The 11,301-nt window shown below is 35.7% G+C and overlaps 1 protein-coding gene and 1 non-coding gene across 3 annotated transcripts in view; one reads left to right on the forward strand and one right to left on the reverse strand.

Moving 5' to 3' along the window:
* The window catches only part of LOC112162194, a 30,041-nt gene that overhangs the window by 15,095 nt on the left and 3,645 nt on the right, over nucleotides 1-11,301 (forward strand). The gene's annotated exons all lie outside the window — the stretch shown is intronic.
* Nucleotides 10,215-10,332, reverse strand: LOC112162305. Its single transcript, XR_002922043.1, has one exon. It is a non-coding gene; the product is annotated as a 5S ribosomal RNA (ribosomal RNA).

Genomic DNA, 11,301 nt, shown 5'->3' on the forward strand with positions numbered 1-11,301 from the left:
ACCTTTTTTTTTGTAATTACTATGAAATTCAACGTTTCAAAAACAGGAGAGTACAAAAAATGGAGAGATAAGTAAAAAAAAAAAGTCAATGTAATTAAAAATGACAGCAAAATGTAGCTATTGTATATCATATTATTTTTAAAATTTAATAAAATGTCAGGAATTATATTTAGGTTAAAAACAGTGATTAAATAGCCCTTCAAATGGAGAGTTGTAGAAAAATAGTGTCTCTGAATTTGGACGTCACTTCCATTGAATGATGTCACCAATAGTCACCGGTCAGCTAGCGTTAGTGTGGAGCTTCAAGCGTTCTAATAAACAAAAACAATGCTAAAGTCATGCTAAAACAAAAAAGTCATTACTTAATTTTAATTGTAAACTTCTGTGCTTCAGAGCACACCCACAGCCACTCACAAGAGTGCTCTGTATCCCACCGCTTGGACAGTTAGCCCTTAAAAAAACTATTTTGGACTCCCCTTCCACTACAAATGTCCCTACAAATGGAGAAGGAAGAATTTGGATTCAACCTTAGAGCAACATAGAAACTCAGATGACCTCTACTCTCGTAATGGTCAGTGATTAACCTGAACAAATAATTCTCTGTCATTTAGTATCCCTGAAACGTAAATTAAAATGAGGGTAAAGGAACAATCCCTAGAAAAGTTCTCACCAGTTTCTCCAAAAAACTGAATTTTCTCCGTGGAAATTTGCTGGTTAGCTTCTAGTGTTCTGTAGTCGCTGTGTGATAAACGGACTAAATCCTCGTTTCCACTGACCGATCCGGTTTGGTACGGTCCAGTATTTTGAGCGTTTCCATTGTAAAATGAACCCATTAAACGGTACCGACCCGTTCCTCTTGGAGGCCGCCCGTTGATTGGCAGAAAGTGAGGACGACATTAGAAAGCGCTCATTTAAGCTAACGTTTCCAACGTTTGGAAGCATTCGGGTTTCCTGTGGACTCTTTTGGTCACGAGTCTATATTGAAAACGCCTCCATGCAGCGAGACTGGTCTGCAGTGGAACGGCAAACGTTCCTCGCCATCCTTGGCAATGGTGTGATATGGGGCGAGCTAGCAGCATGCTAGCGGTCTACACCACGTGAAAACAAACCGCTGAGTGGAAACGAGGGTTAATTGAGTGGAAAAGCTCATCAAAATGAAGTATACCGTACCGTATCACTCCTTACCACACCAGACCGGTTAAGACAACGGTTGTTTGTGACTGATTTAGGTTTTGTCCAAACCGTTTGTGAGCTACAAGATGATAAAGAACGCCTGCATCACACAAAGATTGAGCACTTATTATCTTTTTTCTGAGTTTCATGCTTTGACATTTTTAAATAAATGATTGTGTTTATAGGAAAACCAAATATCTGTATATAAAAATACAAAACACTTTATGGCAGATCAAAAAACCCTCATGTTCAAGTTTAATCTGGCCAAGCAGCTGGAAAGCATTTAGCATTTTGCTCTTGCAATTATTATTGGGTGTTGTTTCCTCTAAAACTTCAACTTCCTAAAAATAGAAATGAAACTGAAACCATCTAGCAATTGAAAAAAGCTGATCTTTCTTTTCAACAGCTGTGAATTGAAAGTATATTCAGTAATTAGACAGTTTTGAGACTAAAAGTTTTAAACAAAAAACAATTTAATGCAATTTGGATCAAGTTCATTAGATAGATCAGGTCTGCTTCCATTAAATATGTGAATTCAGCTGCTGAATAAATTCTGATCTGCTTTCAGAATTATCTGGATCATGAGTATTTATGTTGGTTCTTGCTGTAAAAGAATGAGAAAAAAGGAACATTCCAGTTCTTGTGCACATGGTACACCAGACGAGTTTAAAGCTCAATATAGTTTAATTGAAGAACAAGAAGTTCTGTGTTGTCGCATGCAAGTGGAGCATATAAACTATTGGGGTCTTCAAGTTTGAACTCAAAAAAGGTCTAGAGTTCCCCAAACACTGATTTACATCCTAAGATTCTTATGATTTTATCTTTTTAACCTGAAGTTATTTTAGGTTGTGTCTGAGTAACTCGTCAAACAGGAAAAAAAAATCTTAAAATAGTCTGACCCGGAAAATAAACTGATAATTAACGGTAAAGATAAAGACTTTACCGAGACATAACGTGTCCTTTGAAATGATCTCCGTAAACTTACAGAAATTCCAAGTTTAGACGGGAAATATGTCAAATAGATTTTGACGGGCAGCTACAGCAGATATTTTCTTTGACGTGTTTTTGGACACAAAGTTCCTTTAAAACGAAAGTGATCAAGCACAAGTTCATTGGGTACACAAGGATGTCATCATTATTTTAATATTTGTGTTCACAAAAGATATTCTGACCGGTATGGTAAATGCATCAACATATGAGACATAAAGTGGGCAAAAATTTTCAACTGTGATTTTGTGAGACAGATGTGTTTGCAGGAAGACACCTCAATAGTAGCTTGGCGCTCCATGACCGGAATAAGACGCCGACGCTGATAATGAACACTAGTGCTGTGGCAGAAATTTGAATGTATCTGCTGTAAGTCTGTCATTTTTAAATCAGTTATCGCAAGTTCCTTTGTGTTTATTTGCATAGTTATGATTTATTGTAAACAGCATAATTGTGTATTTTTTTTTTATATTTTCAGAATTTCTATAAAGATTTGCTCATATTATCTACTCAGATTGTCATATTAAGTGATGTGTTGTTGGCATCTCATGACATAAATACCAAACAAATCAGATCTAAAAGAGACATTAATTTACACATTTTAATTAATTTATTTATTTATTTATTTTTAACCAGGAAATCCCATTGAGATTAGATCTCTTTTTCAAGGGAGACCTCAACTAGTGAGATAATGTGTCTTTTATTGATGTAGGATGTGTTTAAAAAAATAAAAAAATAAAAAATAAAAAAACAATTTGATTTTGAAATGTCCTCTAACTTGTAAATAATAACATTAAGAACTTTACTAAATGTTCTATTAGCATCTTTCTAATCTGACAGAGCTAAGTCCTGACATTACTCAGCTGTGCAGTGAACCAAACTGACTTCCGTCAGTCCTGCTGACACAAGAGTTGATTTTGGTGTAGAGGCTGCAGAGTGACACACAGATGAAGCAGCACCAGACTGACAACCCTTAAATATCCGAGGGAAAATACAGACACAATCAACACAGAGGTGGTTTTAATTGTCCGTGCAAACCCAAATTTTGCTATGCAACCAGAGACTGCAGAAGTGCATGATGGGATGCCTTTCAAAATGTCTGTCATTCCTTTGCCCTCATTTCATTTGAGCCTCTGTAACTCTGTGTCTGTCTTAGTTAAACATTTACACACTGGCTACACAATTATGTGTGTTTTTCGAACATCTGTAAACATGCTCAGCATGGTGTCCGTGCACGTGTGTGTGTGTGTGTGTGTGTGTGTCGGCTTACTGTTCGTGACATTGTAGTTTTTATTATGGCTCAAGCCTGTATTTAAAGAACTCTCAGGGAGCAAAGCACAAGGTTTAATTATCCTGACCAAACACACACACACACATGCACACTCCCTGTCATCTCTCAGTAAGAGGTACAATCCTTTGTCCCAAAGACAGAAATAACCATCAGGAACATTGTGGAGCAGAAGGGTGTCACTGGCTGGCCGCTTGTATGTTTGTTTTTGTGCATTTAAGTCCACGTTGAAAGGCAAACAGCGGGAGAAAAACTGTCTCTTTTAACCCCTGTTTAGCCGCTACAGCAGGGGTGTCAAACTCAGTCGCACAAGGGGCCAAAATCCAAAGCACACCTCAGGTTGCGGGCCATTCACACTAGCATTACCGCAGGTAATGCTAGTGTGAATGCTGTAAGATGAATTTGGCTGCTGAAGATGCTAGTGCTGATAGCTGAAGATGCAGAAATGATAGCTAGAAATGCTCAAGCTGATAGCTAGCTAAATGGGAAAACAGGCTATAAAAACGATTAGGTTAGCCACAACAGCTAGCTTGTAGCTGAAATATTAGCTAAACTCCAAAACCGCCTAAAAAATCTTGGTAAATGCCAAAAAGCTAGCAGAATACCAATTTTTAAAACTTTAAAGCAGTAACGTTTTAACATAATTATGAACTAGATATATAGCATTACCTGTGATAGTGCTAGTGTGAATGCTGTAAGCTGAATTTGGCTGCTGAAGATGCTGAAATTGATAGACAAAAATGCTGAAGCTGATAGCTGAAATCACTGAAGATGATAGCCAAGTAAATGTCAAAACAGGCTAAAAGACTTTAAAAAAACAGTCAAAACACCTCGCATGTAGCTGAAAAAATAGCTAGACTTCAAAATAGCCTGCAAAATGGAAAAAAAGCCTAAATTTGAAAAAATAGCTAGCGTGTAAATATTAGTTTAACTCCAAAACAGCCTAAAAACGTTTTAAAAAGCTTAAAATAGCAAAAATAGCTAGCATGTAGCTAAAATATTAGCTAAACTCCAAAATAGCCTAAAATATCTTAGTAAATGCCAGAATAGTCCAAATACCAATTTTGAAAACTTTAAAACCGTAACATTTTTAACATAACTATAACAAATAAAAAGGCAGCAATACTGTTCCTGAATAAATCAACCTAAACCTTAAAAAACTTTAAATATTTTGCCATCCATAAAAATATTTTTTATCAAAATTAAACAAGTCAGACATGAAATAAAATGATCTGGAGGGCCAGATAGAATGACCCGGAGGGCCGGATCCGGCCCCCGGGCCTTGACTTTGACACATGTGCTTTACAGTCAGCCCATACTGTGATTCTTGTCTGCAGCCTTCATGTAAGACGCAGAACATTCAGAGGAAATTGTGGCAGGAAGTGATTGTACAGGTGGATTCACAACTAAGTCACCATCGCAGACCTCAGTTAGGTTGAGAGCCAGCTGCGCCGATTTTCAGGTTAGTGTGGTGGATTGTGAGGGCATGCGCAACCGCCACAATCTGTATTTCCACAACACATCTTGAAATATAAAAATGTATTCATGAAAGAGGCATAAATGAAAAGAAAAATGGGGTTTATTGGCAGTTTATTGGCAGCTTTGCGCCTTTGTTTTAGCTGTGGATAAAAATACTTTGATAACAAACTGTAAATCAAACTTTTGTCTATAAATGTCAGATGTTTGGCATCTTCCTGACATCACACTAGGGCTGTTGATAAAATCAATTAATCGATTTGAATCAATTTAAGCTTAACAGATCAATAATTGATTCAGAAAAATTTAAATTGATTTAGCACATAAAGCTAAAGTCCGCTAGCTTGATGCTAATGTTTAATAGGATTTCCCATAGGACGGCTAATGCTGAAGCTCGGTTGCCCTAAACATACATTGTTGACTAAATGAACTTCTTTTTGTACTCACAAGTATGAATTTTCCAAACTCTTTCATGAAAATATTTTTTAAAGTAACTATTTGTGGTCTAAAACATACTTTCTTCTTCTTCTGGAATAAGGTGTAATGCTTTAGCACGATCTCCACCTAGTGGCCAAACAGAAACGTCCTCCAGGAGAAGCAGAACAATGTTTACAATATTAATGATCTGAATATTTTTGTTAGAACTTCTTTCTATGTAACACTGTATGATATTAACAATCTCATTATTTCACTGAGACATTTTACAATATGTGAACTGTATCAGATTAATATAAATATATTCAAAATATATAGTATATTATTAATGTATTTCTAAACAAATGTGTCCAAATATGTAAACTTAAAATTAAATCGTAGAATCAAAAGAAAAAAAAATCAAAAGTTGCATGACAATAATAGATAAACCCTTCTTTAAGAGTCTTTGACTTCCACTCTTTGTCACAGATTTTAAGAACAAAGTCGTCTTTTAAAGTTAGAATCAGCAATTATTATGAATATTATCAATTATGAAACTGAAGCGTCATTTTTTTTTGTCCTGTTGTGGAAAAAAAAAAAACAGCTGCTTGTGCTCTGTTGTGTGTTTGCTGCCCTATTTACAGATTTGTATTGTTAAAAAGAAAAACACTCTTTTGATAAAACACTTGAAAAGAAGCAGAAGAATTTCTGATGAGGTTTCATTGTGCCCCTTGGAAGCGAGCAGCAATCTGACAAAACTACAGTCCGTTTGTGTGTGCATGTTCTTTTAAGGGCTGTTTTGTTTTGAGAGCTATTTTGAGACACGGCATAGTAAGCTGTGGTAGCCAAATAAAATCACATGAGCGTTTTGGAACTGACTCAATGTTTCCACTGTGAAAAAGAAAGAAGGAAGAAATGCAAGAAAGCAAGTAGAGAGTCAGAAAGTTGTGTCCTTTCAGTTTTTCACTAGGTAATACCAACAGAGAAAATAATTATTATAATTTTGTATAAAGTTCTACGTTTTTTAGCTTTTTGTTATTCCGTAGTTTTCTTTTTTTTTACTTTGACAATCCTTTTCTTCAACTGTGTGCAGCTTAAACTTGTGCTAAAGAGTTGAAATAAGTACTGTCACATCTTTTTTCTTACAGTTTTTGAATAATAGTAATGACTAAAAACCAAAATAATAATTTTAGTTTTTTAAATGTGACTGATTGTGATAGAGCTGGTAGATCTGTGCATCAATTGTGCAAGTCACTAAAGAAACAACAAATCTGCATCATCCTTTGCATTTTTATTATTTTTGGTTTGTCTGTGCATTTAAACATTTCCACTGTACGTGTTTATGTGGAGTCAAATTAAGTATTTTTGCAGATTTTCCTGTTTCAAGATCACACCAGGGGTTACTGAGGTCAAAGTTTAAATCTGCTAAAAGTCCAGTTTGCACATGTGCGTCATCTAATCTCCGATGTATCGGTTTGAAACGTCGAGGGTTTTGGTGCATGTCAAACTCTCAGCTTTGCAGTTAGTCAGCTGAGAAAAAAACAGCTGTTGCAGTGGAAACTGAACCCCTAACCATGTATGAAACATAACCAAATTACTCATCACCGCTGCTGTCTTGTTAGCAGTCAGATTTCCTATTTTTTATTACTCTTTTAAATAAAACGACTTTAAAGATGAACATTTATGTTTTCTTTTATAGCTATTATTGTAGTTTTTGTGATTTATCTAAAATTACAAAAGTTGTTTGACTGGAAAATCTGGAATTTATGTCAACACTAAACTCTCAGGGTTAAAAAAATAGAAGGATTGTGGTCAGTATTTTCATTCAAAAGCTGTATTTTGAATATATAAAATTCTAAAAACATAGCTGAGACAATAAATGACTAAAACAAACTTAAGCTTCATGTTGTGAATTCAGATATTTTCCAGCAGAAACCAAAGGGTTTGATGCCAAAATGTAATATGTGTGCACTGAAACGAAGGCAGAGGTTGTTATACATATTAAAATAAAACTGCTAAGCAATACTCAATAATTTTAATTTTTATTAAAGAGATATATCCTTTGGTTATTTATTTCTTAACAGACATGTCGTCAAATGTTTATGTAATGTTGAAAAGCCTGTTGAGCAGTGATTACAGGAACAAATTTGTTCTAACGGAACAGAAAGGAACGCCCAAATAAAAGGGTTTTCCACTTATGCCTTGAGGGCCTTTTTGCACAAAGACACAAATGCATCGCCTCCACTAGCTGGTCCGGTACGGTACGGTTTAGACTGGACCAGGGAATTTAAGTGAGCGTTTCCACTCAAAGGTGGACCATCACGGCTCATGCAGGGTGAAGCTAACGACAACAACAAATGGAGGTCATCCAGCTCGTCTTTTTCTTGCTTTTGCTCATCGCGTATAAGAGAAATTGAATGTTGTTTGCATACGGTTCAGAAGAATACCCCTTAGCTAGCTTAGAGGTGCGGGTCGGAACTGTTTAATAGGTCCATTTTACAATGGAAATGCGTAAAAATAAATATAAATTTTATTTATAATTCCAAAAATACAATGTAATAAAACTTATAAACTTGACAAAGAATGGCAGGCTCTCAAAAATTGCATAGATTGCAATGTCTGTTTAAAGAAATGTCAGATACATTCGTTAATCTAGTAATGTGGTTTGATGGACAAGAAAGTTCAATTTTTTTCATTTATTTGTATTTTTTTCCAATTTACAAGATTTGGATTTGGAAATGGTTCATTTCAAGCAATTAAAACAAAAATGAAACTAAACTAAACAAACAGAAATATAAATCTGTCCACATATATGTCAACCGTATGATAAGTAGAAATACTGAAATACTTGTCAACGACTTGATTGTTACTCTTAATCATAAATAAAAACAATAACTCTTCTGCATGCAGAGTTTGACACTATTAAAGTTTGTCAAAAGGAGTTTATGGAAGTTCTATTTTATGTTTATGTGGATTCCAATTTTTTCTTTGTTCCAACATTTATATATATTTTTTCAGCAGCTTCGTTGTTTTCCCTCCATCTTCAGCAGATGAGCATCCAGTCAGAATAAATGATCATGTTCAGTAACTTAATTACTCATTAAATGACAAACAATTGAGTATTGTCTGTCACAGTTACACCACACCAGGAAGCAGGTCAACCAGCAACACTTTAAAAAAGTCCCTGAAATCTCTGCAGGCTGAAAAAAGTTTTTCATTTTACAGGAAGTATAGTGCTGCTTTGCTGGAATTGCGTCACATGTAACTTTGTACTTCCCCAGTAAACTTATGTAAAGGATTTGACTGAATTGGATGAGGCATGTTAAATATTGATGGAGCTGATCCAAAACAATTTACTGCATTAAAAATAGGCTAATAAAGATTTAAAAAGTTAATTTAAAAGTTTTTTCCCTGCAGTTTTTCTGTCATTAAATGATTGCATATAATTGTATCTGTCAAAGCAGTTTATTTTTGTGCTGAAACAGTATGAGTGTTTCAGCGTGGAGTTAATAATCTTCTGTTCACCTGCTTCCTCCTCTGGAAAGAGCTCTTGCGGTTTCTGGCACTCGCTTTGAAACAAACCACACCGCTTTGATTTGCCTCTCACTGTTATTCCTAAAGATCCTGTTTTTTAAGCGTGCTTTGACACCCGAGGGGCTTTTTTGGGGCATGACGCGTTCATGTTCAAGTGGAAAAACCTGATTTGGGTCTTTTGAGATTCCATAGATATTCTTGTAAGAACTTAATACCAGACTTGAGATTGTATCAAAACAACAGCAGCTTAGACTTGTTTGTGGAGAGGTCACAAACGAGAGATCTGGAATATTCCACCTAAGTGTTATCTAGAAAATCATTTTTTTTTTCTTTTGAATAAGTGTATGTCACAAAAACCCTCTTAAATTCCATCAAATCAATTGCAATATTGAATTATTTCATTATTTAAGGAGTGAAAGCAAACGTTTTTCTCTTTCCTCAAAAGCAGGAACTTTGCTGCTTCTGGGTCGAGTTTGCATCCAATATCTCTTGTTCCCAGCAATAACTTAGAGAACTAAAAAAAAGACCTGTAAATTAAATAAATCTCACGGTTCCTCTGATTGTTTAGTACGAGTAAGCCAAAAATGAAATCATCACAGAAGCAAATTAAAGGTGTAAATTCTGAAGTGCTGCCAAGTCAAATGTTAGAACGGACTTCACTTTTGCTTTATCTTTCTCGTAAAATTGTTGTTCTCCTTGAACGATGATACTGTATGAAAAGATGCGAGTGTGGATGGAAATTAGTGCTGCCACAACGATTATTTTAATAGTCGACTAATCACTGATTATTTTTTCCAATTAGTCCACTAATTAGGTCATGTGCAAACTGGATGTTAAGCAAACATCTTAACCATCATTAGCTTTAAACCAACTAAAAACCAGATATATAGCATTACCTGTCATAATGTTAGTGTGAAAACTGTAAGCTGAATATGGTTGCTGAAGATGCTAGTGCTAATAGATGAAGATGCTAAAATTGATAGCTGAAAATGCTAAAAAATTGATAGCTAAAAATGCTGAAGTTGATAGCTAAAATCACTGAAGCTAATAGCTGAAAACGCTGAAGCTGATAGCCAGCTAAAATATTAGCTAAATGTCAAATTAGCTTAAAATTTTTTAAAAGCCAAAATAGCTAGCATGTAGCTGAAATGTTAGGTAAACTCCATCCATCCATCCATCCATCCATCTTCTTAACCGCTTCTTCCCTTTCGGGGTCGCGGGGGTGCCGGAGCCTAACCCGGCTACTGATGGGCGAAGGCGGGGTACACCCTGGACAGGTCGCCAGTCTGTCGCAGGGCCTAAAAGTGTAAGGCCCTCTAGCGATGGACAGAAAGAGTTTGAAAACTTACAGCATCTGGTATTCCCAGGCGGTCTCCCATTCAAGTACTAACCAGACCCAACCCTGCTTAGCTTCCGAGATCATACGAGATCGGGCGCGCTCAGGGCGTGTGGCCGTAAGTTAGCTAAACTCCAAAATAGCCTAAAAAACAAAAAAGTCTAAATTTGCCAAAATAGCTTGCATGTAGCTTAAATATTAGCTAAACTCTAAAATAGCGTAAAAAAAAGCTTATATTAGCCATAATACCTAGTATGTTGCTGAAATATTAGCTAAACTCCAAAACAGCCTAAGAAAAAAATCCTAAATTAGCCAAAACAGCGAGCATGTAGCTGAAATATTTGCTCAACTCTAAAATAACATAAAACACAACAACAAAAAAATCCTACATTAGCCAAAATAGCTAGCATGTAGCTGAAAAATTAGCTAAACTCTAAAATAGCGTAAAAAACAAAAAAAGCTTAAATTAGCCATAATACCTAGTATGTAGCTTAAATATTAGCAAAACTCAAAATTAACCTAAAAAACCTTACTAAATGCGAAAATAGTCCAATAAGCTAGCATAATGCCATTATAACATTCAACTTTACTACACTCTGACTCCATTTAATATGAAGTAACAACAAATCGACTTTTTTAATAGTCAATTAATCGGCTATCGTGGCAGCCCTAATGGGAATGGAGGAAAGCTTTTTGATGGACCCACACTCTGTGCACAACCTTCAGACGAGCGCTCACACCTGGAGACAGAGAGAGTAAAGAGAGAGTTGTGGCAGGATGTCGAGATCTATACTTACCTGTTTCCTGTGGATGTAAACATTACAGTAAAGGTGCGCCTTTCATTTTCAAACTTCAAGCCACTCCGTGCCGTTTATGTGAACATCCGATGCATATCACAAGGCGGCCAGTGTTATGTCAGATGACTTCATGTGCAAATGTCGATGCAAATTCCTCTTTGGAACCAGACATAGTGTTCCACTGAAATGATGGAGGACGAAAAATAAATATATTTAGCTGATTTTTGAGTGCAGTATTACAGATTTGTGAATGAAATACACCAACACTTCTGAATTAACTTGACTTAATCCCTGAT

This window comes from Oryzias melastigma, linkage group LG15, assembly GCF_002922805.2.
Source record: "Oryzias melastigma strain HK-1 linkage group LG15, ASM292280v2, whole genome shotgun sequence".
Classification (NCBI taxonomy): domain Eukaryota; kingdom Metazoa; phylum Chordata; class Actinopteri; order Beloniformes; family Adrianichthyidae; genus Oryzias; species Oryzias melastigma.